This window comes from Mirounga angustirostris, unplaced genomic scaffold, assembly GCF_029215605.1.
Source record: "Mirounga angustirostris isolate CCGP_5_RB_7025 unplaced genomic scaffold, mMirAng1.0.hap1 SCAF_8, whole genome shotgun sequence".
Classification (NCBI taxonomy): domain Eukaryota; kingdom Metazoa; phylum Chordata; class Mammalia; order Carnivora; family Phocidae; genus Mirounga; species Mirounga angustirostris.
Window position 1 is genome coordinate 73,014,495 of NW_026991716.1, and position 6,000 is coordinate 73,020,494.

A 6,000-nucleotide genomic window follows, 5' to 3' on the forward strand; every position below is an offset into this window, starting at 1 on the left:
GCAACATACTGCTTTTCTTCACATTTGCATGAAATGATTGTCTTTCCCCTGGAGAAATAACCTGCAGATAAAAAAAAAAAAGTAGTACCACGTTGCAAAATCTGCAAATCCCAGAAGCCAACTGCCTAAAGACAACCACCAGGGACTGGGAAGAAAACAAATGTCACAAGAGATGAGACAAGAAAATATAAGGGTGGCAATCTGGGAAAATGCCCATTTTCAATGCCATTGACCCAGACTGAGATACCTTTTTTCCTTTTTCTCCTGGCATCCACTGCCACCACCCCACAGGGCTGATTTTTGGTCTGTGGTCTGAAGAACTCTTTTTAAATGAAACAAGAGTAGCTTTGAGGAGTACGTATGCATATGCATATCCTTGATACGTGTATCAGCATGCACAGATCTCAAAAACACAAGTGAAAGAAGTAAAACAGATTTGTAGCAAATATTCATTATGTAAAAATTTAAAAACATAGTAATACTACGTTTTCCAAGGATACACATTTTATAGAAATAAATGGGATTTAGATTACAAGGACCCACATAAGAATGGGTGCTTATGAAGTGGGGGTGGGGGTGGGGAATGGAATGAGGACAAAAGTAATATAATCCAACTCAGCCTAATACTTAATAGGGTGGCGTCAACTGAAAAGTCTGATCAACCAGATTCAGGCCCTCTGAGGTTTGGCTCCATCACCTCGATGTACACAGCCCAGGAACCATGGGAGAAATCTGGATTAGGGGTTCTATTGTATGATCATTCTATTTCCAAATCACATTTGAAATCACACGTGTTTGGCCTTAGCTTCCTGCACATTCTTTGAATACTATTCCAATAATAGTCCATGAAGCAGGAGAGGTGGGGGAGCACAGGGTCATCTGATCCAAGCTTCGTTTCACGGAGAAGGGAGCCAAGATCGCAAGCAGTCCAGGCATCTTCCAGGCCTCCTTTTAGTTTCTTGGTTTCTTATTATGTGTGAATTTTCTTTCAGCTCACTTGAAGAATTGGTTTCCTTTTCTAAATACTATCTTTCCTCTCTGCAGGGTTGTTTCAAATTCAGCAAAATCAGGGGGATGGAAAGGATTCAAGCCAATACTATTTTAAGTGTAAGAATCTAGGCAGATAATAAAAACATGTTTTTTAACTTATTTAAATTGTGCGCATCTGCATTTATTTGTTTTCAGATTTTGTAGGTTCTGTGGGTGGTAGTCCAGGAAAAAACACACAGAGACATTTGCTCCGGGACTGCACAGCATAAACAGCATGACCACGGCAGATTGGAATGTGCGAGCCGAAAACCGACAAGGGGTCAGAATCCAGCCCCAGAGGCAGCCCATGCACTGGAAGAGCCCATGATTTTCCTGTACCATCCTCCCTGTTGAAGAACACATGCTTCTTCGAAAGATACAAAGATCTTTACTCGTACTTTCAATTAACTACTGCTCTGTGTCCTGGTCACAGCCATCGACTGCCAAGTTGCTCTTTGGGCAACAGTTAATTATCAGCTGTCTGGACTAGCTCACCGTAAACATATTACAGTGTTTCATCGCTCATGTTTTATTTAATTTCACTTGTCATCAAGGTCCTTGATTGGAGCTCTGTGATTTAGATTGAGCGAGGTGGTTTTTCCTCCTGTTGAAATCTGCTTATCACTCACTTCGTGCTATGTTCCAAAAGCAAAGGACGAGCCTCTTTTGCCCACGAGGGCAAGGTCTGGTGCTCTCTAGGGCAACTCCAAGACAGAGCTGGGCTGGTTATCCCAACCTCGATGCTAGTGCAAGAAGCTAAATGAGAGACACATGCGGTGTTCGGGTGGTATAATCTGTCTTCAGTTAATAATGGCATTTCCAGTGTGGGATTCCTAATGAGAAGACCCTAGGACCACTGCCCAAACTTCCGATGTGAAGAATCCATGAACTCCCACATAGATTTTGTGAACCATGAAGGAAACTTCAAAGACGAGATGCAGTTTTCCATGGAGATGGCTGTGTTTTGCCGGATGCTCTGGCAAGGGTACAGAGCACTCATATTCAACACCCAGAAACACATGTGAACACTTGCAAACACTGACACACCAAATGATTCTCTCAGCACACCGACCTGAGGCCTCCAGGTCAGCTCCAGAGCAAAGCCATTGGGAGAACTGGGAGTAAGGCCCAGCTCTGATGCTCAGGTAAGATGTAAGGAAGATCCTCCATGGCGAGCGTGTCAGGCAGCCAAACACGCCCCCACATGCCTCTGTTCCTCTCTAATATGGCCAAGACGTGTGTAAAATATGCTTCCTGCAAAGGGAGAACACACCTGCCAGTGCCCTCTCGGTCACAGCTGTGCGCTGTGTGCCCAGCCGGAAACGGTGGATTTTGTCCCTGACTGCATGAAGGAGCTCAGAGAGGGGCTTCCCACTGAAGTCCTTGCCTGGCCATAAGGTTTGTCAGTAAAACTTGAGGGTTTCCTTCTTCAATGGGAGCAAAAACTAACAACAATATGGTATATAAAAGTAAACAATGGGACAAAAATGTCATAAAGTCAGTAAATATGCCATGTTTTTAAAACATAAATTTGCCCAAAGTCTTTATATCCATCATTCCTCCCCTCACACACACTCTCAAATATTAGCCATTACCAACAAGCATTATTTGGAGCTGATTCTAACTTTCTAAGAGTATTAGAAACTACCCCTGCCACTAAGCCCATGATTATCTGCTTTTGTACACAAGCAAAAAGGAAAGAACTCTAGTCCCAAAACAGTTAATAAGAGGACTTCTTATTATCAAAGTAACAGCATGACATTAACAGTCAACTGTGCCTTTCATTTGTCAATGCATAATTTTGTAATTAATAATCCTTAAAATAAATTATGACATTGATCAGCAAAGGCTACCGTCATTTTGGAGGCACTGAGCCATTCTTAGGACCGAGCAAAGGTGGGGAAGGGAAAGAAGGTAAGTCAGACATGGTTCTGGCCCTCAAGATATTCAGGGTATGCTTTAGGAGTAGACGCAGACACGGAATACTGACATAGTAACAACAGCATGAGAAATGGAAAATGATCAAAGGGCTATGGAAGCCCAGAGGAGGGGGTACATAGTCTATGTATGTATATACATGTTCCAATCACGTGTGTCGGAATGATGGCAAAAACTCAGTGGAAGAAACAGTTTTTATAATCCAATACTTCACCTCCTATTAAATGGCCTTGGGCAAGCTGTCTGGGGAAGTAAGCAATGTGACTGTAGACACTGAAGTTGATTACAAACCTCATGAGGGCGAGACTGATGCACTCTTTTTCACTGCCATGTTTCCACCTCAAAAAATAATGTTAGGTAAAATAATTTTAAGTGAAATGCCTAGGAAGAGGAAAAGATATGGGGCATGGAAGAAAGTTTGAGAGAAACCCCAAAAGAATATGGAGGTGTCCTGCCCGTCCTGAGCTGCCCTGCCCCGGATGGGAGGGACGTGGCTCAGCCGTGTGGTGCAGACGGAGTGGAAGAAGGGATGTGGGTCAGCGCAAGGGGGCAGCAGATGAAGCAGGATTCCTTCTGGCCCCTCCTTCTCCCCCAAAGTTCTGGATATCCAAGAAGGCAGGCCCTGTGCTTGAGATGGAGGCAAATGATGTCAAGAGGGAAAATCAAGTCCCAATTAAGGTGCAAAGGGTGTAGAATGCATACTCGGAAAAGGCCTTTATAATAAAGGACCCAAGAGCTGGTGGTAGAAGTGTGACAGAGGCAGGGCTGACTAGGGGAACTGAGAGGTTGTGTGGGAGTGGGGTGTGCGTGTGGCAGAGGACGGGGGCCTGCCCGGCTTTGACAGAGATGTGCGTCGTGCAGAAAAGGGAGGGAGGATAGACAGCAAAGGAAAGAGGCTTGAGCGGAGCTAACCAGCCCCAGGGTTCCCTTGGGGGGAAGCTGCTCTGATGATCAGTCCCTGTTGATCCCTGGGAGGGTAAGGGGAGCCATGGCCCCCAGTCGGGTCCCTATTGCTCTAAGCCAGGAGAGCTGGACCTTATTTTTAGAGGTCTGCGTTCCTCTGCAAATCTTCCTCTGGCCCACCCTAGGAAGTCCCTGCATCAATTCCACCACCTTCTGGTTGTAAGGGAGCCTCTGAGGTCAACCCAGATTCATAGAAAGGGAATTACATTGCTCTTCCTGAAGGGCACACAGCAAGATCACATTGTACAAGAGTGTGGTGGCCACTTTAGAACATTCAATCTTTACACACCCTTCCTATGGCGAAAGCAGACTTTTTTTTTTTTTTTTTTTTTTTTTTTGCCAATGTCTCAACCTCCATGAGTAAATAAAACCACCTCTACCCAATGGCTCAAAACTCCAAATTTAAGAATAATCCTCACCTCCTCTCTTTCCTGCACTCCTCAAGTTTAATGCATCCTCACCAGGTCCTTGCGACTTTACTTCCAAAGCAACTCTCAGCGACATTCACCCCTCTGCATCTGTGCTTCAGCCACCACCGTCTCTCACCTAAACCACGACAGTAGCCCGGGATCTGATCTCCTGACTCCCCTTCTGGCCGCCCGTGATCTACGTTCTACAACAGACAGAGGAATACATTTAATGCCCACACGTAAGATTGACCACTCTCATGCTTAAAAACCTCTGACAGCTCCCCAGGCAGTTGGGATACAATCCGAATGCCATCCCCTGGCTTCCAGAGCCTTCCGTGCTCTGGCTCCAGGTCTTCACACCAGCCTCTTCAGGTCACCCCTTGACACCTTGTCTGCTCTGCCTCACTCACATTCACTGCTTTCTTTCAGTTTCTCAAAATCCCCCGCAGTTGGTATCTTATTTTGCCTTCCAGAATATTCTCGGTTCTGTGTATACTGCTAACTTGTTTAAGGACCACTTCCTCGTGGCTTTTCTAACCTCCTCATATAAAAGTAGCCCCTCGGGTCACTGTCCTATTCCCTGATTTAATTCACTAATTGAGACTCAGTATGACATAGGGGATGTGACAGGTAACTTTGGGGCCATGACAACAAATAAAAAAGCTGTGGTTGCATTCAGAAGTGTCTTCCATTTTCTTAGTCCTTTCCATCTGATCGGACACACCTCCCGCCTCTCTTAAAACAGCAGCTCCATAGGGCACAGAGGACTTCTCTGAAGACCCGTTCCTGGAAAAACCGCTGACTTATGGTAGGAGCACGGTCTTTACCAAATGATTTAGTACCTGGAAGTACCTGGTAACTTAACACAGTACACGGTAAGTGATTCACACATTTCTCTTATAGTGATAATTATTTTGTTAATCTAAGTGTCTTAATTTGCTAAGGGGACTGAAGCCAGAATTAACATCACAAGGTCAGTTGGGAACAGCATCTCGCCTAAGCTTAATTGTTACAATCACGAGTCCCACATTTTTACTAAGAAAGGAATTTTTCAAAACCCAAACACCTCTTACTTGTATCGAGCATCCGCTACAGCATTAACTTGAGCTGTATGATCTGAACTGTGACCCTGACTAGTAGTGAGGCATTGAGCAAGCCATGCGGGAGAAGAGGGTCAGATTTCCCACAAGGCGTTCTGGCTTGAAGGACGCCATGATACCACATGGAAGCACTGACTCCCTCACAGGGGAGGCTAAGCAATTCCAAGAGTGTAAATGCCCTCCCTTACCTTTGTCCTTCTTTTGTCATTATATCCCTTGGTCTAGAAGGCTGATTCTTGCCACAGCTTGCACTTCAGAGGTGAATGCCCAAGACTGGAAACACAGCTTGGAACACCATTTTCTACAGACTGTTCCTTGGAACACACGTGTCTCCTTGAAGAAGAGATCAAATAAGATTAGGAAATGCAGAAACCATTTGCAGTCACAAAAACATATTAAAAGATTTGAGAGATTTTTCAGCAACACGTCCCCCACCCCCTTTTATAAACACAGATTTTTCCTAATCCACAGTATCACCTTAGAAATTGTGATCCATACATATTAAGGTAGATCCAGGTTATTCTCAGATACAAACTGATTTATGGGCAAGGTTCATAAAA

At 44.7% G+C, this 6,000-nt stretch overlaps 1 long non-coding RNA gene across 1 annotated transcript in view; it reads right to left on the bottom strand.

Annotated features, from left to right (window-relative positions):
• The window catches only part of LOC129045520 (uncharacterized), a 60,290-nt gene extending 54,520 nt beyond the window's left edge, over positions 1-5,770 (bottom strand). The window contains exon 1 of the long non-coding RNA XR_008505346.2: positions 5,629-5,770. This is a non-coding gene — a long non-coding RNA (uncharacterized LOC129045520). The remainder of the gene's footprint in view (positions 1-5,628) is intronic.
• Between the last annotated feature and the right edge of the window lie 230 nt (positions 5,771-6,000).